The sequence below is a fragment of the Podarcis erhardii genome (genome assembly GCF_964252035.2).
Source record: "Podarcis erhardii genome assembly, chromosome: 17".
NCBI lineage: Eukaryota > Metazoa > Chordata > Lepidosauria > Squamata > Lacertidae > Podarcis > Podarcis erhardii.
Genome location: NC_138515.1, coordinates 12,937,827 through 12,961,765, shown reverse-complemented (window position 1 = coordinate 12,961,765; position 23,939 = coordinate 12,937,827). Strand labels below are relative to the sequence as shown.

At 43.5% G+C, this 23,939-nt stretch overlaps 1 protein-coding gene across 3 annotated transcripts in view; it reads left to right on the top strand.

The window, feature by feature from the left end:
• Window positions 1-23,939, top strand: part of SH3GL2 (SH3 domain containing GRB2 like 2, endophilin A1) — a 90,950-nt gene that overhangs the window by 25,478 nt on the left and 41,533 nt on the right. Inside the window, exon 2 of one of the 3 annotated variants that reach the window (XM_081845471.1) lies at window positions 9,993-10,157. The exons of the other annotated variants lie outside the window; for them this stretch is intronic. The gene's annotated coding sequence lies outside the window, so the exon portion shown is untranslated. The remainder of the gene's footprint in view (window positions 1-9,992; window positions 10,158-23,939) is intronic. 3 annotated transcript variants of the gene reach the window in all.

Sequence of the window (23,939 nt, the reverse complement as noted above, 5' to 3'; positions counted from 1 at the left end):
CTAACCTCTCTGAGGCCTGGGACCTTGAGGATGTTATTATTTGCAGACCGTAGGTTTCTCTGTGGGGCATACCAGGGGAGGCGGTCCCGTAGGTACGAGGGTCCTAGGCCGTATATGCCCCGCTGGTGACGTGGGACTGATTCCCGCTCACAACACCTCCCCTCTGTGAGGAGGAGAGGCCTTGCATATGACACAGTATCAGACTTCTTCTGCCAACACACTCCTCCTCCTCGGTCCTTGCACTCTCTAGGGTCTCTTTGCATATCTTCCATTTACCTGTAGCAGCAGCATCACATCAGCCCCAAAGATGGAACGCCCTCCCATCAGATGTCAAAGAGATAAACAACTACCTGACATTCAGAAAACATCTTCAGGGAAGTTTTTAATGTATGACATATTAGTGTGTTTTTGGTCTTTGTGGAAGCCGCCCAGAGTGGCTGGGGAAACCCAGCCAGACAGGCGGGGTACAAATATTATTATTATTATTATTATTATTATTATTATTATTATTATTATCTGATTGTCTGATTTTATGTTAATGTGTTAGCCGCTCTGAGCCCGGCTTTGGCTGGGGAGGGCGGGATATAAATAATTTATTATTATTATTATTATTAATTATTATTATTATTATTATTATTATTATTATTATTATTTTATTATATAAAGGACTGCCTGTTCTTTCTGACTCTCTCGCTGTCCCCAGATTTATAGGGCTGTCAGGAGGATCTGGGTGGGAATTTTAACCCCATCTTTCTTGGCCGTTTGCAGCTGCCTTACCTTTGCTGATTGTAAGAGGTGGGTGAGGGGGTTCGCTCCCATTTTGTGCCCTTGCTGGCATCAGCTATGCTATATTTCCTAGAACACACCCATGGAAATGGCACTACCTGGCACACTTTTCTGGGGACACGCCAGGAAGATGCTGTGGGATTGGGAAGAAACCACCTGTCTCTTTTTAAAAGTCCCCGTTGCCTTCATAATCATGACGATTTCAAAATGCCAGCAGGAAAGCTGTTCGAGGTAAATCGAGAGCTGACTCGTCTTGTTTATAAGGATGTCTAGGAAGAAAAATAAGGCATTGCTGTGTAAGAAGATATTGTCTGTCTTGAGTCGAGTTGCTGGGGAAAAGGAAAAGGCTTGAAGAGAACGCATGAGCGGCTCGCTCGGTTTGCCCTTCTATAAATAATTAAGATACACCAACCTTCCAGAGGGTATAAATAAAACAGTGTCACTGTGTATGTGATCTATGAGACACCCAGGAAAATGGGTCACCAAATCAATGAAATATGACAGACTGTTCTCACTCAATTTGGAAAGCATTCTAGCAGCTCTGCAGCTAATTAGTTGCCGTTATTTTAGTTAATTTCAGTCGCATAAGGACTTCACACGATGCACACGTTCTATAAACGTTGGCCATAAGAGTCAGTCTGTGTACCTTTTAATATTTATAAAATCCAAGTCTAAAAACAGTCTATCCTTCAAGCCCTGCACTTACAAGGTGCACTGCGGCTGGATCTAGACACATCAAAAAAACGTTTCAGGAAAACACGTTGTAAACCTCATCATGGGAAATCATATTGCCCAAAGATGGAACTCCACAGTGCCATCTGGTGTCACAGTTTTATAACACATTTAAATTGTGTTTTTGTCTTTGTTTTAAAAAACTAATGTAGCTGAGCCCCCAGGTTCAGTGTTTGATCCACCTGAGAAGGAATTTCTGAACTCTTGACGCATTCCTGCATTCTGTCCTGCATTTCTGGCTCGCTCTGCTGTACTCTGTGGTTCCGGCTCCATGTTCTTGACTGCTGGCATTTCATGTCTCCTAGTTCCCGACTCCTGTGACCTGACGTGATAATCCAGGCAGGAGATAGATTAAGAGCTCCTAAAATATACATGTAGGTAAACCCTAGGGATTTAAGGGTCAATTTTAATTTCATTTTTTAATAAAATTTAAAATTATATTTGCAACCTGCTTTTCTTAACTGAAGGTAGCCCCTAAGCAATAAATGCTGCAATGTCAAAAATAAAAGCAGACAATATGTCACAGGACGTGATAACCAGGAAGCAATTTAGTGGGTTCACATGTTGCTCATGATGCTAATTTTCTTTCCATGTAGATTTTGCAAAACATTCTTCAGAAATGGAGTGTTCAAACGTGCATTTCTTTTCTCAGTGAGGGAAGAGGAGTCCTGGTAGAAACTTGAAAGAGTCAGTCAGATTCTGTTTCCCTTTTAAAACAATTTCCACTGCTAGGAAACTTGCAAGCGAAACATATTTTCCTGAAAATATGATAGTGGGTATAGGTTTATTTTGTTTCTGTTTGCATAAGCTGGCTTCCAACTGTGTGCGTTGTCTGTTCCTAAATGCAGTATTATGACCTCTGATACATAGTGAACTGGTAGCTCAGTGTAAAGATCTAAAGGTCAGAAACAGGTCAGAGTTTTCAAGCTCCTCAACCTCAATCGCATCCGTTTAAGTCCGTGGCTGCCTCTTAAACGCTTGCAGCCATCTCTTCCTGTGCTTAATCTTAGTAGCATGAAATGATTAGAAAGCTATTGTCATTCATTGGAATGCTGCATATTCATTGCCATATTGTCCAATATATTAAACTTAGAAAATGTATACTGCATGCACACATTCAATAGGATTTTGTCCACATTCATATCATTTATGAAGAAAGCTTAATAGCAAAAGACAAACCTTTAAAATGAGGAAGGAGAGGAGCCAGAAAGTTGTGGTTTGAATTTCTCCATCTTAATGTTTGACCATTCACTTTTTAAACAGGTGATGTTTTAGGTAATGTGTTTGACTTGTGGAACAATGCAAGTTTTGCTTTTTCTCTCCCTCGCTGATAATTTATGGAGTAAATTCCATTGTCGAGAGCAGCTGTATATTTTGCAGCATAATTTATGGGCCTGCCCAATTCTCCAAGGCTTCTTTATTTCAGGCTCCCAGACTCAAGTAGATGAGGTTAAGCTGCCCCATGGCACGAGATGGAAATTGGGTTTGCATATTCTCTGAAGCTGCTTTTGGCAATGAAAAGAATTCCCTACTGAGTGCAATGGGGGATTTCCCCTTATTGCAAATAGCAACTTTAGAGGAAGGGTTTTCCTCAGGATCCATGTTATGGTTAAAGTAACTCACTCACCGCACCACAACCATCAATTCCCACCCTTACCAGATGCTATTTGCATTGTTTAAAATCTGCATGACAAAAGGGAAGGAGCGTTTTAATCTTATATCTTGCTTGTTCTATATACTTTCTGGTTCAGGACTGTAAACCTCCCTTTTGATCCACAATCTCTACATATAAAAAGGCTACCAATGAGAATCGTATAGAATTGTTTACAAAATTGCACTTAACTATGGGCGCAGATGACTGAAAGTTCATGTTTTCCTTTCTGGTCCTGTGAGTTACAGTGGAATTAACTCTCCAATAGTGCAAATGATTAACTGGATACAGAAGATACTGCCAGAGAAGTGTGCAAAGCACACTTTATGATTATTTAATTCAACTGAAACACAGATGGTTAGATTTGTTGTGCTGTATACAAAGCACGCATAGCTCTTAAAAGGGCTAGCTCATCATCATCATCATCACCATCTCATTTATTCGTCATGTAACCAAGATCAGAATCACACTCTGCTTCAAAGGACAGCATTCTAGACCTATATCGTCTTCAGCCTTCAGCTGAGTTTATCAGTTGTAATGTCAAGTGCAATAGACTCGAAAGGGTGAGTGTATTTTTAATCAAGCAAAGGCTGCTGATACAGACTTGAAGGAATTGATGCAGGTGCATTAAAAGGACAACAGGGGAGACTACAAAGCAACTTCCCAAGTATAAAAGTACTTGGATATGATTGAAGCCAACCTCAACATGCCACAGATCCTTTGATCATTTGTTGTACGGACATTTCCTCCAGTCGAAGTGAGAATAGGACTGTTTGCCTATGTGAATAACCCCAAGGTGAAATTGCTGACCTGCATCTCACCAAATTAGCAGTCTCTGAAACCACCTTAGGAGCCCAAGTTATGTATACAGAACCTGAGAGGTCTATGACTGATCCACCTGCAGAACAGAAGGAGCCCATCACGTGTGCAGGAGATTTTCCTCAGGACCACTGCAGAAGAGGAAATGGTTGAACTTCCCCTCCAGGCCTTCTGCAGTTGCATGTCTTCTCTCCTTCCCTCTCTGTTTAAAAGCAAAGATGCATGTTAAATGCAGAGAAGCATTTTAATGTTATATCTTGTTTGGCCCTATATATTTATTGTTTCAGGATTTCATGCATCCCTTTTCTAAATTATTAAGCATGTTACCTCCCACAAGAATGCAAACTGTTCTATATTTTGGAAAGTTGTTTGGCCATTCACCTGTTCTCTTTGCATTCAGACATCTCTTAAGATACTGACACAAAATTTGGCACAGAAGTTCCAGAGATTGAGGAGCATGTATGTTTGGGTGCCATTGAATCCCATTAGAATTACAATTTCACACCAGACATTTTTCAAAACTACACTGTTTTGGACACACCTGAAGATATTGCAACTGCTATGCCCCCTCTGGAGGAATCCTCTTCAGAGACGTACCTGCTGCTCCACACAGTAAGTGTTATGAAGGAGTGGGTTGCACATGGAGATGGAGAAAGGGATCTGGGATCTCCAGGGATTATGACACTCTTGAAAGAGCACCACCTGACTTCCACTTCTTAATTCCTGTGCATGCTCAGATATAATTTATCACATTGCGGTATTTTGGGATTCGACAAATGGTAGGTTTCTGGGTCCAGCCTTGGTGCAAGTCAATGCAGTATTGCATTTTATGATGAAGAATTTTAGAAGTTCTTACAGCTGGAGTTTGGCATTGGAGAGCACTTGCTAAGTGGAAGTAAGAATCTTGAACCTCCTGGAAGATGCCTACTAGAATGTGTTTGCATGGCAGTGCCGTCCATTATTCCATAATGAACCATAATGGCAGTGGTCCATGTTCCCATTATATGTTCCTGAGAGCCTCTAAGTTTAGAGTGGTTTGCCAGAGTTTTTTGAAGCTGAGCTTTCAAACCGTTGCAAACAGTTCCAAGAAATGATGGCTTGCTCCTGTCTCCCCTATAGAGCAGTTTCATTAAGCTCTCGCCATTTGACTGTCAGCTGTATAAGGAGCATTTCAGGAGCTGTGCTATTCTCATTGCTGCTCAAGATACCCAACCTTTATTCTGTGCCGTTGCTGCTACTCTCTGAGCCACAAATTATTTAGAAGGAATCATTCTGCTGCCAGCCTTTGTTACATCAAGCAGGACTCAGCTCTTTTTAGCATTTTCCACTAGTAAAAATAATAATCCCTGAAGCTTTGGTGATTCACTCACTGTTACCTTTAAGATCCCAGCTGATAATTAGTCTAATAGAAGTGTTCAGATGTGGAGGGATCAGGGATGGGGTCACAAGGGGAATTGCTTGGTAAAGCCTATGCAGAATGTCAAACCGCCATTGACAATATGAGGAGCAGCTAAAAAAATTAATGAGCAAGAAATGTGTACTAGTGTGATTTATGTTTAGCTAGTGTTGGTCTCCACTTCTCAAATGGTGTCCAGTGAGATGTTCCATAACAACTACCTGTTCATTAGTGAGCTACGTGAATTCAGAAAGAGTTGCATGGTCATTTTCCTCTTTTCCAGCCGGTTGCACAGCAGTGATAGCAATGTTTGTTTTGGAATGTAGCATGGGTAGAATAGTTAGTCATGAAGAGAACTATACGCTGCTGCTATGGTGCTTGATTAGATCAGCACCAGATGCCAATGGACAGCATCCAACATTCGCTTGGGGGATCAGAGCCTCCTATTCTTCTGCAAATGAAGCTCTTTTATTTTTATTATTTTCTGCTAATGTGTCCTATTCGGAGGGGGGAATGATGTTCCTTCAATATTTAAAGGCTTAGTCCTTTCTCAGAGGCATCCGCCTGGTATATGAAATGGAAATGGGGGATCGCTACAGCTGTTGGCCTCCAACTTTTAGCAGCCCCAGCCTTTTGGCCAGGTTTGCTGATGGCTCTGGATGAGTCTCACTTTTGGCTGTTAGGTGTAAAAGTAGGCAAGAGCTTTACTAAATACAATTAACACAGAGAAAAAGAATAGAGGGTGTGCATACCCCAAAGTGGAATTGCACAGGAAAACCAGCCTGGCTCACTAGCCACAAAGGCCCCTCTCCAATTTCAAGACAGATAATAATTTTATTATTTATACCCTGTTGTTTCCCCAGCCACGCTGGGTGGCCTGCAGCACCTATAAAAACACAGACAGGCTTACCTATAACTCCTCAGCAGCTGGTAGATGAGCAGCAGTGCTGCTATGTGATGCCTGCACAGCAACCTCCCATCAGCCATGTGACTCCTTGCCCTCTATCTATGTAGGGTTGGAATTCCCAGGTCTTTCCCCAAGCTCCCATGGGAACTTTTCATGCACACCAGCTCTACTCTGTCCCTTCTGCTCGCTTGCAAAGCGCCAGCTTAGCAAGGGGAAAGGATCAAATATATTTCACAACCTGAATCCAACATACCTCCTCCACTAAGAAAATAGGCTGCAGCATTAGCTGAGTGGTGATTGTCCCAAGGCACCAACCTTTAAACCTAATTGAAATTATTATAGGTGTTCCTGGCCCTCTCCTATGCACATTTGGTTTTCAACTCAAGCCACATGCACCTGAAAGAATCCCACAGTGCTTCAAAAATTGTAATGCCCGGTGCTATATATACCTGCAACCAGCTGAGAACAGTGGCCCAATGAAAAGCCTGGAAAGGAAGCAGACTCCTGCCTCCACAACCAAGGCTGTGCCCCACCTTTACTTCCCTACGGTGGCTTCCATCGCTCCACCTACCCTTCCCAGTCAAGGTAAAGAGACCCCTGACCAATGGGTCCAGTTGCAGATGACTCGGGTTGCAGTGCTCATCTCGCTTTATTGGCCGAGGGAGCCGGCGTACAGCTTCCGGGTCATGTGGCCAGCATGACTGAGCCACTTCTGGCAAACCAGAGCAGTGCACGGAAATGCAATGGACAGGAGCTGGGACTGAGCAACGGGAGCTCACCCCGTCGCGGGGATTCGAACCGCCGACCTTCTGATCTGTGGTTTAGACCACAACGCCACCCCGACCCCAAGTCAACCCTGTACAGACCTTATAGAGGCTGATTTCTTGCTTGAAATCTTACAGTGCCTACTAAGCTACACTTGCAGTCATGAGAGCCTCAAGCCAACCTAGCCCTGAGCCCAGAAATGAAGCACCGGAAAGTGCCACCTCCTTCTGTCTCCCCCAGTTGCTGCCCAACCTGCAGGCTGGTCAGCAAGGGAGAGGTGTTCCTCTTAGCCAGTGGTTTCTGTGCTTAAACTAGAATTTGCAAAATGCTTCTTGCATTGTGCATCTTTATCCCATTGACACTCCTTTTGGCACCCTATAAATCTGGACTGCTTTGCAATAGAAAGTACAAGCTCTGGTTGTGCTTTGCTCCCTGTTGAGTTTACCACATGCTATTCCGGTGGGGGTGATGCTATCTTGATTGTGTGTGGGGACTGCAATAATAATAATAATAATAATAATAATAATTATTATTAATTATACCCCGCCCATCTGGCTGAATTTTCCCCAGCCACTCTTGGTGGCTCCCAATCGAGTGTTAAAAACAATACAGCATTAAATATTAAAAATTTCCCTAAACAGGGCTGCCTTCAGATGTCTTTTAAAAATAGTATAGCTGTTTATTTCCTTGATATCTGGTGGGAGGGCATTCCATAGGGCGGGCGCCACTACTGAGAAGGCCCTCTGTCTGGTTCCCTGTAACCTCACTTCTCGCAATGAGGGAACCGCCAGAAGGCCCTCAGAGGAGGACCTCAGTGTCCTGGTAGAACGATGGGGGTGGAGACGATCCTTCAGGAATACTGGGCTGAGGCTGTTCAGGGGCCCTCGCCTGTTTTAACGTTTGCTGGCAATTCACTTGTGACAGAAATAAATTTTAAACAAGGAAATCCAAGCAACAACTTACATACAAATTCAAATACATTTTTGCATTTGCTCCTACCAAGTAGCTTTTACAGAATCATAGCTCTGATTTGTGGCTAGCATTTTTTTTTTCCAAAAGAAAGAAAGAAAGGCTTGACTTATCCCGTGTTCAGCTATCTGATTTCCAGTAGCCACTATACTTTTTGTCCAAATATATGTCCCTCCCCCAAGTAGTTAATTACACAGTGGTGCTTTTATGCTTTATAATTTTCTAATGCTGTATAATTGAATTCCCACTAAAGCTTTGCAGAAAGCCAAATTAATTGTTGGCATAATGAAAAATGTGTTAAATATAAAGGAAGGTGCAGTGTACCAAAACCTGTTTATTAAATGCCTCTGTTTTGAGCGCTGTGGAAATGCTAAAGGATGATGTGAATCACAGGAAAAAAAGAACAGTAAGAGGGGAATATGTGCAGGTCGAACAATGTATCTCCCCCTGTGTGTTCCTATGTATGGAATCCTGGTATTGCTTGAGCAAGTAATCCATGAATGGAGACAAATGTGATTACTACTGCCATATCATAGTGTTGACTTTGTCTTTACTCGTGGCTTCCCAAAAAACCTGAAGTTTATTTAACAGAAAATAGAAGGGGAAGAAATGGAGGCAGTGAGCGATTTTACTTTCTTGGGCTCCATGATCACTGCAGATGGTGACAGCAGCCACAAAATTAAAAGACGCCTGCTTCTTGGGAGAAAAGCGATGACAAACCTAGACAGCATCTTAAAAAGCAGACACATCACCTTGCCAACAAAGGTCCATATAGTTCAAGCTATGGTTTTCCCAGTAGCGATGTATGGAAGTGAGAGCTGGACCATAAAGAAGGTCGAAGAATTCATGCTTTTGAATTCTGGTGCTGGAGGAGACTCTTGAGAGTCCCATGGACTGCAAGAAGATCAAACCTATCCATTCTTAAGGAAATCAGCCCTGAGTGCTCCTGGAAGGACAGATCGTGAAGCTGAGGCTCCAATACGTTGGCCACGTCATGAGAAGAGAAAAGTCCTTGGAAAAGAGCCTGATGTTGGGAAGGATTGAGGACACAAGGAGAAGGGGATAACAGAGGATGAGATAGTTGGACAGTGTTCTCAAAGCTACCAGCATGAGGTTGAGTTGACCAAACCTCAGAAGGCAGTGGAAGACAGGAGTGCCTGGCATGCTCTGGTCCATGGGGTCACGAAGAGTCGGACACAACTAAACGACTAAACAACAACAACCTGTACTTCTGCTCTGGTGTCACAGACCCTGCATGATGACTGCCCTGTAGCTAGCTATCAGAGTGGGACACCCATGTAGGATATCACAGAATTGTGGAGTTGGAAGAGACCGTTGAGGAAGGGGGAGCAACAAAGTTGAACCATGATTGACAAAGCTGAAGCATCAGTGGGGACAGGATCTGGGGACCCACCCACGGTATCACTGCTGGTTCAGACAGTCTGGTAGTCCCAAATCAGCATCCTCATTCATTAAATTCCCATTCCTGCAGGTACAAAGAAATGGGCTAAAACCAGTTCTGCTTATCATGAAATTCCCATGCTAAAACACAGCATGGCAGCTGTGTTTTATGTATTATTGTCACAACGTGCTTAAGTTAAGCCTCCTTCCTTTGGGGCTTAGCTATTGCTTGTTTAGGGATTGTATGATGCTGACGGCCATTTTGTCCTGCAAATGGTGTCAATATATAGGAATTGGTTTTGATTCAAAAGCTGAACAGGCTCGATTGGCCTTGTAAACTGCCTAGAGAGGGGAGTGACTGACAGAGCCACATTTTAGCTGTTGTGTGTGCCCTTTGTAGGAATGAAGTATGACTGTTAAAATAAATAAATACATGACCTATTCAGGTTGAGTTCAAAGGTCAGCCGAGATCAAAACGATCACAGTCACACATAACAGGCCTAGATTTCCTGCATGAAGTAGATTTGTAGGCAGAGAACTAACTTCCATGAAATGAAATCTTACAGATGAATGCTGCCACATAGAACTGACAATCAAAATGAAAAAGGGAGCTTGACCTGCATCACAGTTAACATTTACAACAAATCCAGCATGTTGTTATACAACAGAAGGTTGTATCTGCCAAGCAAATAAAACTGCATATTAACATTCCTACCACAACCAGAAAAGAGGTGAGGAGAGGGGAGAGATATCTCTGTTCATGAATTTAATGCAACGGGTTTTTACTATACAAGCTTGCTGGCTAACTGCAATTTGATTTGTTCTCCAATTAAAGATGCACATTCATTAAATATATACAAATAAAATAGTTTATTTGTTTTAATAGATGATGCATGTGACGAGCCTCTTGTGTGTCAATGAGACCAAAGACAGAAGCTTCTTCTAAGATGGTACTAGCAAGGATTTGTATTTTAAAACAGAGGCAATATTTTTTTAATTGATCAAAAGGTTTCAAATTAGTTTTAATTGACTAAATTTTGCAGCTCTAGTAAGAAAACAAACATTAAAGCCCTTTGGTGTCTTCTACTGAAGTGCAAGTAGATAAATAGGTACCGCTCCGGCAGGAAGGTAAATGGCATTTCTATGCACTCTGGTTTCTGACACATCCCATTACGCCAGAAGCGGTGTAGTCATGTTGGCCACATGACCCGGAAAACTGTCTGTGGACAAATGCCGGCTCCCTTGGCCTGAAAGTGAGAGAAGCGCTGCAACCCCATATTTGCCTTTGACTGGACTTAACCATCCAGTGGTCCTTTACCTTCACCTTACTGCTGGATTTACTCTAAACCTACTAGTGATTTAACCTGTTTACAATAATTCTTCATATTATCTACACTATGCTAACTGCTGGCCATCAAGTCAAGTTACACACCACACTTATGGGATTACTCTGGAATGAATTGGAGTAAAGTGGTTTAACGATGCAATTATAGAGACAATTAATGACTGGGGCTATCAGGGAGATGGTAGGCTATATAATGCACAGGATGCATTACATAGGGAAACAAGAGTTATATCCTGTTGGGTCCTGTACCCAAATTCTTAGGCTGGTGCCAGGCAGCCTTTCTGGCAAACCTTAAAAAGATTATGTCCAAAGTATACATACGGCATTGCATACATATGGCAATTTGTCTGTGTTGCAGAGCATTGGACTAGGTGTCCCTTCCAATTCTACAATTCTATGGAAAATGTAGGGTAAGATCTGTTGTCTGTACAGAGCAGGGTAGAAGGCTCTGTTTTTAGGTGGTGGAAGTGAAGCGAACTCCATTTCTGCAACAACTGGATGGTTTCTGCATTGCATGGCAGTTGAGGGGCAGGGTTTGCTGTACAGTAGTAGTAGTAGTAGTAATAATAATTTATTATTTATACCATGCCCATCTGGCTGGGTTTCTCCAGCCACTCTGGGCGGCTTCCAACAAAATATTAAAATACAATAGTGCGTCAAACATTAAAAGCTTCCCTAAACAGGGCTGCCTTCAGATGTCTTCTAAAAGTCTGGTAGTTGCTTATTTCCTTGACGTCTGATGGGAGGGCGTTCCACAGGGCGGGCGCCACTACCGAGAAGGCCCTCTGCCTGGTTCCCTGTAACTTGGCTTCTCACAGCAAGGGAACCGCCAGAAGGCCCTCGGAGCTGGACCTCAGTGTACAGGAGGAACGATGGGGGTGGAGACGCTCCTTCATGTCTACTGGAGTGAGGCCATTTAGGGCTTTAAAGGTCAGCACCAACACTTTGAATTGTGCCCAGAAATGTACTGGGAGCCAATGTAGATCTTTCAAGACCGGTGTTATGTGCAAATGCTGACTATACAGCTCTCTGAGGTAGCAGCTTTCCAGTCTCTACATCCCCAGCCTAGAATGCTCCAGATGTTTTGGTGCAACAGATCAGTACAGTAGACTTACTGTTCTGGAAGGCATGTCAAAGTTATTCCTTCTTACCTCATGCACACCCACCACTCATTGCATAGCAGCCTTCTGCAACATACAGTGGTACCTCGGGTTACATACGCTTCAGGTTACATATGCTTCAGGTTACAGACTCCGCTAACCCAGAAATAGTGCTTCAGGTTAAGAACTTTGCTTCAGGATAAGAACAGAAATCTATCTGGCAGGGCAAGAAGCCGAGAATTAAATTTAAGTTATTAACGGACGCAAAGGAAAGAGGAGGTTTCGCCCTGCCGGACTTGAAACTATACTACGAAGCAGCATGCCTTTGCTGGTTGAAAGAATGGATAAAACTAGAGAATAAGGAGTTACTAGACTTAGAAGGATTTGATAACAGATTTGGATGGCACGCGTATCTATGGTGTGAAAAGAACAAAATTCATAAAGGTTTTGGGAACCACATTGTCAGGGGTTCAGGGAGAGAGGCGCAGATGAGGGAGGAGACAGAGAGCGAGGGGGAAGGATTCCAGGGTGACGAGGAAGAGGACGACAATGACCCAAGATTGTCCATGAGTCCGTCCAGTGAATCGGAGGACTCCCAAAAGGGAGCCCCTCTGGTCAAGCCAAGGGGAGCTAGAGGGGGAAGCAGTCAGGAGCAGGGAAACGAAGAGGGAACCCCCAGTGGGAGTTGGAGATCGGGACCGGCTGCTCCGCCGGAACAGAGTGAAGGGGGTGGAGTGACCAGTGTGTCAGAAGGAGCAGAACAGGAAGCAGAGAGGGGAAGGAGATCAGGGCAAGACGTCCTGCCGGAAGGGGAGGAAAGTAGTATCGAGAGCAGTGTAACTGTCGAAGGGAAGGTCAGGAGTAACGTACGCGCGCCAAGTTCAAAATGGGAGGCGCGCGGAAGTGAAGAGAGTCCTGGGGAGGAGCCTGGTCCCAAAGCCCGAAGGAGGGGGGAGGAGGTGCCAGAGGATTCAGCCTCTGGGGAGTCCTGAAGGGAGAGAACACAGGGGGGCAGAAAGACCCTGCGGAAAAGGAAAGAGAGGAAGAGGTGGACCAGTACAAGCCTCTTAAACTGGTGTAGAGGCGGGACTGACTCAGAGGGGACTTCAGCGGTCTAAGCGTAACAGACGTAGAGTCACGGAGCTCGGATGCGAAGCTAAGAATGTTCTTCAATAAAAGCTTTTGTACATAAGCCGGACTGGAGTTTGGTCTCTTGTGAGCTGGGACCACGGGTGACTCTGACACACATATTTCGGAGTCCACTAATAGAAATATGGGATAGGTATAAAAACCTATTAGAACCTAGAGTTCCACACTGGTTGTCTCCACTAGAGGTTATGAGTGTAAAGAAAATAAATATGAGAGGTAATTGGATTATATATGGTGAATTGATAACCAAAGAAGGAGGAGAATGGAAACTAAAGTCATATGAACAAGTTAGAGAACATGTTTATGATTGGCTGCATTACTTTCAGGTTAATGAAATGTTTAAAAAAGACATTAAAGAAAGGGGTTATGTAGAAAAAGATTCAAAGTTCCAGACAGATGTGATAAATAACGATTGTAAAATTTTGTCAAAAATGTATAAAATATTGTTGGAATGGAATATGAAAGACGAGGAAGTTAAATCGGTAATGGTACAATGGGCCAAAGATTTTGGTTACAATATACAGTTTGAGGATTGGGAAAAACTGTGGAAGGAGAACTTAAGATTCACTGCTTGTATAGCACTAAAAGAAAATGTTATGAAAATGTTTTACAGATGGTATATCACACCGGTAAAATTAGCAAAAATGTATAAGACGTGTAACAAGTGTTGGAAATGTAAAGAAAAAGAAGGAACGTTTTATCACATGTGGTGGGAGTGTAAGAAAGTGAAGGAATTCTGGGAGATGATATACAATGAAATGAAAAAGATGTTAAAATATATATTTGTAAAGAAACCTGAGATTTTTCTTTTAGGGATTACAGGAAAGGAAATAATAAGAAAGGACTGTAAACTCTTCCAGTATGCAGTTACGGCAGCAAGAATTCTACTGGCCCAGAAATGGAAACAAGAGGAAATACCGACGGTAGAAGAATGGAGACTGAAGCTGACAGACTATGCAGAACTGGACAGACTAACTGGGAAAATTAGATATCTTCGAGACCAAAAGTTCATCGAGGACTGGGGGAAATTTGTCGAATATTTGAAAAGAACATGTGATGTGCAAACAATGCTAGTGGGGTTTCAAGAAGCACTGTGAAAGTTGAGATATATTGTTAAAAAGAAATAGAAGTGGGAGGGAAGTTTAATGGCAATATAAACAGAAGAAATGTGTAACTGAGAGGTATATATGGATGATTGTCAGAGAAGCTGAAGGAAGTCCAAATAGAACTAAATTTGTGGAAATTTCAATATGATTGTTTACTTGTGTTGGAAAACTAATAAAAATTATTTTTTTTAAAAAAAAGAACAGAAATCGTGCTCCGGCGGCGTAGCGGCATCAGGAGGCCCCATTAGCTAAGGTGGTGCTTCAGGTTAAGAACAGTTTCAGGTTAAGTACGGACCTCCGGAACGAATTAAGTACTTAACCCGAGATACCACTGTAATGTCCTCCAGATGTCTTGGACCACAGCTCTCGTCATCTTTGACCTCTGGCCAAGCTGGCTGAGGCTGATGGGCATTGGAGTCCAACAAAACCGAGCAGCATTTTGCTGGGAAAAACTCTTCTGTATTGATTATAGAATCGATGCCTGTTGCTGCCTCCACTGCACATGAAATCAGTCATGCTATGTTTAGCACCTGCTCAAGCCAGGGCCTATGTGGGGACGAGTTATGGAGAACTTTTGTATTTGCCTTAATTTCATTTAATAATTGTGTTGGCCATCTAAAACACAGTGTTATCCTCTCTGTGGCTTACAATGTACCAATAACATTGCATACCCTCCAAAGTTTATCTAACCTTTAAAACCCTATATGGCCTAGGACCCTTTTACCTACGGGACCGCCTCTCCTGGTATGTCCCACGGAGGACCTTACAGTCTTCAGATAAAAACATCTTGGAGATCCCGGGCCACAGGGAGGTTAGGCTGGCCTCAATCAGAGTCAGGGCTTTTTCGGCCATGGCCCCGATCTGGTGGAATGCTCTGTCACAAGAGACTAGGGCCCTGTGGGATTTGACATCTTTCCGCAGGGCCTGCAAGACAGAGGTGTTCCACCAGGCCTTTGGCCAAGGCACAGTCTGACCCGCCCCCTCTCCTTCTGTAATCCTCATAGAACTCTAGCCCAATAGTTGCCATTAATTTGATTCTGAACTGATTTTAGAATGTATTTCAATTAATTGACTGTGATTTTATGTAAACTATGCTATTTTTACTGTTGTTAGCCGCTCTGAGCCCGGCTTTGGCTGGGGAGGGCGGGATATAAACAAAATTTATTATTATTATTATTATTATTATTATTATTATTATTATTATCAGTGGTGTAGCGTGGGTTGTCAGCACCCGGGGCAAGGCAAGTAATTTGCGCCCCCTAACCCGTGGATTTGCCCCCCCTAACCCCCAGATGTTGTGCCCAGTGCGGCCGGGCCCCCCTGCACCCCCCACGCTACGCCACTGATTATTATTATTATTACTACTACTACTACTACTAATGAAAATAGGGACAGCCTAAGGAAAAACAGGGCATTCTAGGATCAAATCAGAAACTGGGACGGCTTCTGTAAATCCAGGCCTGTCCCTGCAAAATAGGGACACTTGGAGGTTCTGGGACACCATGTTGACTGCCCTTGCTCTAAAGGATGTCACCCTGAACTTCCATCTTCGTAGCATGAATATCTGTAAGCCAAATGGTGATTTTTATTTTGGTGTATTGCCTCATTAGGAACAGTTCAGACACAAACACCCAAGGACACTGGACCCTGGATCTCCTGCTTCCTGCTAAAAACAACAACCCCAAAACCTTAAAAAACTTGCTTGCAGGGTTGGTGAGAGATCCCTTGTGATCTAGTGGTCACCATGTTGGACTAGAAGCTGGGAGACCAGGTCTGAAATCCTCACTTAGCCATGATACTCACTGGGTGCCCTTGGACCTCTTCTCAGGCCAGCCTCCCTCACAGGGTTGTTGTCATGATATTATGCAGAAAGGAGAACCCAGTATGACTCCTTGAGCTTCTTGGAGAAAAGATGGCATATACAAGCAGTAATAATAAAACAATACAGCGCTGTGGTGGCAATAGCAGAAGATGGCTTGCATAACGAATCTCCATATTTATTGCTGCTGCTCCAGGGAGGCTAGCAGGATCTGTGTGGGCGGCACAGCAGTTGTTATGGCAAAACAGCAGCCGTAGCTCCAAACCCCAGTTTGATAAAGGCCTAGAGGCCACATGCTCACATAATGTAAGGCAGCCGAGAGTTTCAAACTGCAGACTCTAGGACCCAGACCTGGGCATTTTGTTCTTTGCAACACTGTCCTCCTAATTGGACCATCTTCGCTTGGTGAATAAGCAATTCCTCACATCTCCAGACTCTCTCAAAGGCAAGCATGGAAAGCAAATTAGCCTACATATCCTCAACGAGAGACCTGTCAGGAGTAAGCATGGACCAATGGTACCAAATAGTATGGGAAACAGCCCTACTAGAAAAATTAACTAACAAACTGAAACTGACACGGGGACAAACAGATGAAGACACCTTCACCCCGGTATGGCTCCCCTTTATCACATACACAGCCCAACAGGACAATGACAATAATCCACCAACAGCATACAAATCAATATGGCTAACTTGATCCAAAACACCCACCCACCTCACTCACACACGAAAACAAAGATCACCACAGCCAATCACAAACAAACAATCACATCCTAGGCCAACCCCAACCTCTCTCACCACCAAAGGAACACAAGTGAACAACACAAGCACGCTGACACCAAACTACATACATTAAGCATAATAGAAACACCGCTACCCCACCCCACCCCCATCCATCTCCCCTCCTTCCACCCTCCTTTCTTCTTCTTTTTTTTTCTTTTCTTTTTTCTTCTCCCCCTAATGCCTCAACAAATGAAATGGATTTGTAAAAATGTTACACGGGAAAAAAAAATACACGAGGCATTACACTTACACTGTAAAACAAGAAAACCCTTAATAAAATATATTTAAAAAAAAAATACAGTGTTTGTGCGGGGGGCGGGGGAGAACGAGGCTGAAAGTGTAGGCTTTTAGAGATGGTTTGTCTTCTTCTGAAAAATCTCTCATGCTTGTGCAGGTGACAGATCCTTTCACAGCATGCAGTTTTGCTTGTAAGCAGGGCTTCAGAAATTGTGCACAATTTGTACGGCATGTGAAAGATAAGAGCGAAAGAGATTTATTTTTTCCAAATATATTGTCAGTCAGGTTTATTTAGAGTTCTGAGTGCTGCTGAGCAGGCACAAGAGAGCCTTTCTGGCAGCAGTTTGGAAATTTCTTCCTGTGTGTGCTATAAGTGTTTAACTGGCTATAAGGCTTTTAAAACTTTTCAGGTCATTTGTTATGCTGGCTTGATTAGCATACTTCCAGGGGCATCTTATCCAAGTCTGCATCTGTACTGAACTATATTTATTATTATATTTAATATTATCATATATTTATTATAATATTTAATAATATATCTTCTATTCTATTTCTACTACTACTACCACTACTACTATATATAACTGTTTTATAAGTGGAATTCTTTTTAAATGCTTATATTGTTTTTATATATGGAATTGTTTTCTATATGGAACTTTTTTTTAAAAAAAGAAATAGTTTTACACTTGTTTTATAGTGTCACTATTTCATCAGTTTGAGAATTGTGTGTTTTGCTGTTGCAACTCACACTGGGACTTTCTGGCAAAGGGAGGTTCAGAAATCTAATATAAATAAATGGTTTCAGGGGAAATCTGGCTGCCCCACAAACATGGCAGACTATTAAAAACTTAAGTCCTGTCTCATTTATCCCCCTCCCCAATGGAGGGGGGTTGAAAGATTTCACCAGTCCTCCAAGGACTATGGTTTCCTTTTCCTTCTGATCTGCTCCCAACCCCAACACAATGTGCCCCCCCAATGTTCTGTCGGGAATTTCAGCCCAGCCCAGCTTGTGAGCACCCTCTGATTCACTGGGAAGTATAATGCTGGTTCACCAAGTTTCATTCATTCATTCATTGTTGCATTTATATACCACTATCTTCCTCCCATGAATTCAAGGTGGTATACTTGACTCTCCTCACTTAATCCCCACAACAACCCCAAGATGTAGAGACTGGCTCAAGGTCATTCAGTAAACTTGAACTTTGCCTAGGGTCAAGTGGGGATATCAACCTGGGTCTCCCAGGTCCTGGCTCTTAATGGCTGTGTATGCCACCTTATTTTCTAGCTCTAACCAACACTGGACAAAACTGAATAGTAACTGGACTTCCAGGAAGAGATTCCTCAGTTTAATTTTTAGACTGCTCACACCTCACTTTTCTTCTGTTTTGTTGCTAGGCAACCTTCACTTTCCGGGTTGTGACAGTGAATACCAACTGCTGTTTTGCTTGATTCTTCCTCTCTTCCTCTCTCTCTCTTCCCTTTTTTAACTGAGGAAGCTGTCTGAGGCATAATGTCAGATGCTCTTTTCCACATATCAAGATTTACAAAGCCAAACCACGCTCAGGGGTTTTGTTCCCCCCAGTTTTTAACAACTGAAATATGCGCTCGTGTTTTTTTTAAATAAAGTGTTTGCATTCTTAGTATGTAAAACAGAAATTTCCAGACAGATACTTCAAGATTGGATGACAGGCAATGTGAAAACGATTTTGCGCCTTGGACGCATTCACATTTTGCATTTTTTTAGGTGTGCACAGGAATATCATGTGGCAGATTACACCCATTGTATGTTGCTGTCAATCTCCTTTCAAAGAAATCCTCTGACAGCAATTCTTTCCCTCATAAATATTGTGTGGCTATTGCCTAATTCTGAATATTTTTGATTTAGTGAAATGTCAAGCCACTGGGTGGAATCCAATGTAGTGCTAAGGCAATTGGCCCATCAGTGCCAGGATGTTTGCTTGCACAATGTAACGCTCTCCTCGTGCAACTCTCCTCAACTCTGAGTGACGCCCAGTGTTGGATGAACAGACTATCCCTTCCACTCCTCTGCCTCTCCCTGTATGCCTCCAAAATCTTGTCTGGAGCACATTTTGGGGGTATGAAGAGGAATGAAAGGAAGGAGAAGTTCAGCTTTGCAAGCAGAAATGGGTCACACAACCCTTTGGGGTAAAAAAGGTAAAAGCAAAGTGTTATGTACTGAAGTTCTCACCCTGGGTCAGCAGGGGGATACTGTAGATAGTTATGCAAATGAAGGATCGAAAGTGACGTTCAGTGATTGGCTAGTTACAGAAAATGGTTACTGTTGCATTCTAGTGGAGCTCTATATAAGCAGGCTGACTGAGCTCCTCAGTTCAGTTCTGTTCCAGCTTACAAATAAAGAGCTGCTTTGGAAGAATTGCTGTGTCGTCTGATATGTTTGCCCACAACTTAACACAAAGGCCCCCTGGATGGTTAAGTTCAGTCAAAGGCGACTATGTGGGTGCAGCGCTCATCTTGCTTTCAGGCCGAGGGAGCCGGCGTTTGTCCACAGACAGCTTTCTGGGTCATGTGACCAGCAAGACTAAACCGCTTCTGGTGCAACAGGACACCGTGATGGAAACCAGAGCGTACAGAAACTGTTGAGAATTCCTTTCCACCTTAAGGAACAGACGTGTGGAATTGTTGCATGTCACATGTCTGTTTACATTCATTCCAGCACAGTATGCTGCGAACTTCTGTTTGTCTATAGCTTTTGCTTTTGCTGTTCTCTCCGAGATGACATGAAAGAGAGAGGTGACATGTTTCTTTGTTCTGATTTATGTTTAATAAATCTGTAGCTGTAGCATGACTTACGTCTCACGCCTACTTCTGTGTGTGAACCACACTCTGCTAATTGCATGCCCTGGCTTTTGAAGTTCGGGTCGCTGATTTATGTTGGAGCACGGTCCAATGGAAAGAGACGTCTGAGCTGGGCTTGCCAACTGGCCTCCCAGCCCCTCTGCATGTTAATAGAAACACCATTTGCCTTCCTGCCACAGTGGTACCTATTTATCTACTTGCAGTTGCGTGCTTTTGAAGTGCTAGGTTGGCAGGAGCTGGGACAGAGCAATGGGAGCTCACTCCGTCACGGGGATTTGAACTGCCAGTGTTCTTAATGGCATGCCCAAGGTGGTTTAGACCACAGAGCCACCCGCATCCCTGTGGGTATCACTGGATAAAGGTAAAGGGTAAAGGGATCTCTGACCATTAGGTCCAGTCGTGACCGACTCTGGGGTTGCGGCGCTCATCTCACTTTATTGGCTGAGGGGGTCAGCATTTGTCTGCAGACAGCTTCCGGGTCATGTGGCCAGCATGACTAAGCCGCTTCTGGTGAACCAGAGCAGTGCACGGAAACGCCGTTTACCTTCCCGCCGGAGCGGTACCTATTTATCTACTTGCACTTTGACATGCTTTCGAACTGCTAGGTTGGCAGGAGCAGGGACCGAGCAACGGGAGCTCACCCCGTCGCGGGGATTTGAACCTCCGACCTTCTGATTGGCAAGTCCTAGGCTCTGTGGTTTAACCCACAGCGCCACCCGCATCTCCTTATCACTGGATGACACCCTCTAAATTGCCAAAGAGTGTGCTGTTCCATAAGCGATGCTATGCTTGGTGCAGATGTATAGCATGGCTTTCTTTTGAAGTACTCTAACATCAAAATAGATTGCCTGCATTTTGATGATGTCCTACATGTTCAGTGGGTCAGTGCGTCTGGCTGCTAACCAGAAGGTTGGTGGTCTAAGGCCATGCAGGGATGGCGAAGGGCAGGGTTCCTGCATTGCAGGAGGTTGGAGTAGATGAGGACCTTTGGGTCCTTTCCAGTTCTATGATCTATGATTTTAGGTTGATTAGATAGTTTCAAGCACCTGGTGGAACCATCTGAAGAAGCCAGGCTGACATCTGATGCTTTGTGACTGCAAGAATTATGCCTGGCTCACTGGGAGAGAGATCATGGCCAAGCCTATTAGAACACATTGTGAGTAAATCTGTCAAGTAATTTGCATTGCATTATCTGGCTTGTAAATAATTTCCATCTTCTTGACTGTTAGGCTTATATTGAATGAAGAGGACTGGGAGCAAATCCTGATGATGGGCAAGGTATTATGGAATGGATGTTTCTGCAAATATCTTCTGTGTATTTATACAGGCTGATTTTTGGCAGACGCCATTCCATTGGGCCCCAATTTACTAAATGCTCCTGTGTATAATGATTAATAAGGCAAACAATTATTCACACCATTACTAGCAGCACATGCTAGTACTGTGCTGGATTTTTGTGAGGGCCAAAACTTTGCTGCAAAAATTGCTATTCTGCTTCGGAAATATTCATGAATCCTTGCTCCTACCTTCCACATTATAATGCTTTCTCTTCTCTTTAACCTCTTTACTGCCATTGTTGTCCCACTTTTAGGGAGCAATATTAAAATGTCAATACAATTCAATATTCTCCCCCATTAAGTAAATATTCCTTGGTCAGAGAAGCATTGACTGTTGCCCCCATGAGAACAGTTAAAGACAACCTAAAAATGTGTTTGTGTGGAGTCAACCTAGAATAACTGAAATCACATTTAAGGATTAATTAATGGCCATGAGCACTACCAGACAACACATTTATAAATCAAGGAATCAATATATCTGTAGACCATGTCTCCTGCATTTTCTGCCCTGGCTGGATTTTCCTTTAGTTCCTAGATTATATAATCATGACACTGAAAATGTCATAGCAGCTACCGTATTTTTCCCTCTATAACACGCAGATTTTTTCTCCTAAAAAGGAAGGGGAAATGTCTGTGCGTGTTATAGAGCGAATGTGTGGTCCCTGGAGCCGAAAAATCAGCCAAAAATCAAATTGCGGCGCTTCACGGAGAAGGGAAAACTGAAAAGAGGAAGCGGCTGCTTTCCTGCATTCTGCCTCAGGGTCTTACTGCCCACCCTCCTCTGTTTCGTTGCTGTGTTTGCTGAAACGGAACAAAGAGCAGGGAAAGCCCCTCCCCTCCAGGCAAGCAGAGGAGAATTCCTCTCTGTGCTAGGGTGCTGCTGGGGGAGAGGGAGAGAGAGGGGGGAAGGGAGAGAGGGGGGAGGGGGAGGGAGAGAGAGAGGGGGGGAGGGAGAGAGGGAGGGAGGGAGGGAGGGAGGGAGGGGGAGAGAGAGAGAGAGAGAGAGAGAGAGATGGATGGCTGGCTGGCTGGCTTGGGTGGGGGGAAACTTTTGCCTTTATTTCCTCCAACCCGTTAAATTCCTCTCCTGCATTCTTAGCCAGCTGCTTCTCTGCACACCCCTCTAATGTCCCTTCTTTGTTTTTCCTTCGCTCCCCACTTAAAATGTGGTTACAAAGCATAGATCCACATGGATCCTCAGGATCTTTGCATTGGGTCACCCCAAATTCACCATCAGATCACATAGCATGTCCATGGCTACAGCCTGCCCCCCCCCCCAAATCACGCACCCACTGTTGCCTGGGGCTGCAATGGTGCAAAAACGTGGTTAAAAAGCATGGATCCACAGGGATCCTCAGGATCTTTGCATTGGGTCACCCCAAATTCACCATCAGATCACATAGCATGTCCATGGCTACAGCCTGCACCCAAAAAATCACGCACCCACTGTTGCCTGGGGCTGCAATGGTGCAAAAACGTGGTTACAAAGCATGGATCCACAGGAATTCTCAGGATTTTTGCATTGGGTCACCCCAAATTCACCTTTAGATCACATGTCTGTGGCCACAGCATGAAGCCCAAAAATGATACCTCCACTGTTTCATTCAGAATGTTTTTTCCCTTGTTTTCCTCCTCTAAAAACGATGTGCGTGTTATGGTCAGGTGCGTGTTATAGAGCGAAAAATACGGTACATTCAAACAGAGTTCTGCACTTCAACACCTGCCCGATCCAGCCCATCTAACTGGATTGAACTGTCTAACTTGAGTTGCAGGATTGTACAGGTGCAAAAGACTCAATTCTCTATTCCTTCCCCACTTTAAGAAGTTCAAATTAATAATTGCACCAGGCCCTTTCGCACAGTGGGCAGAGGCAATCAACAGGCAGTGACAGCCAGTCATGAGATCCTGCTGAGTGTTACAATATGGAACTTTTGTGTTAGTCACACTGTGGGGAGGAAAACCATGGGTGCGCAAAAATTGTCTGTAGGTTAATTAAGTCTTTTCATTTGGTTCAAGAACACTCATGATCAGCCCAGAATAGCTGTAACCACAGAACTGGGTATTATTCTCTCAGATCAGAGCCCCTAGAGTTAGACCAAAAAAAAAAAAAAAAAAAAGTATGTATCACCTTTCTTTAATCACTGCATGTGCATTGGGACATAATTGGGCTGGAGGTTATTAAAAGTTCCCACTTTTCAATTCTTAGCTCTCAGTGGTGAAAGAAGAAGAAGCAAAACCTTACCCATCCAGGGCTTAGTTTCTGCCAGAGGAGTTTGCTTAACAGAGGCTGGTGGCCTTGAGCTCTCTCCGGAGATCTCATAACCGTAACAAGTAACCAGCACATGTTTCAGGAGAGGCAGTTTGCCACGAGAGCTTATTTGTTAGCTTGGGACGCCTGTTTATCAAAATAAAATATATTGTGCTTCGCGGAAAGAGCCGTAGAATTACTACAATTTCATTCTCCCTGACATGTTTTGTGATTACTTTAATATCAAGCAGTAAGCCTGTATTTGGAAGGATTTGTCCAGAACAAGCACAAGCAGAACTCGCTTCACTTTGGATCCTGAATTACCTACACTCTATTTTAATTTTTTAATTTTTTTAAGCCTTTGAGCGTGCTTGACAGAAAATCTCTGTTAAGAAATGCAGATTCTGGCCCAGGACACTTTTCTGTCCAGACCAAAAGTGTTGCTTGCTGCCGTTCTTAGTGTTGTTATTCCCTAATTAAATATTACGTTGCAAAAATAATAGGGATGGGTGGGTGGAAAGCAGGTGGAGAATGAGAAGAGATAGGAGCTA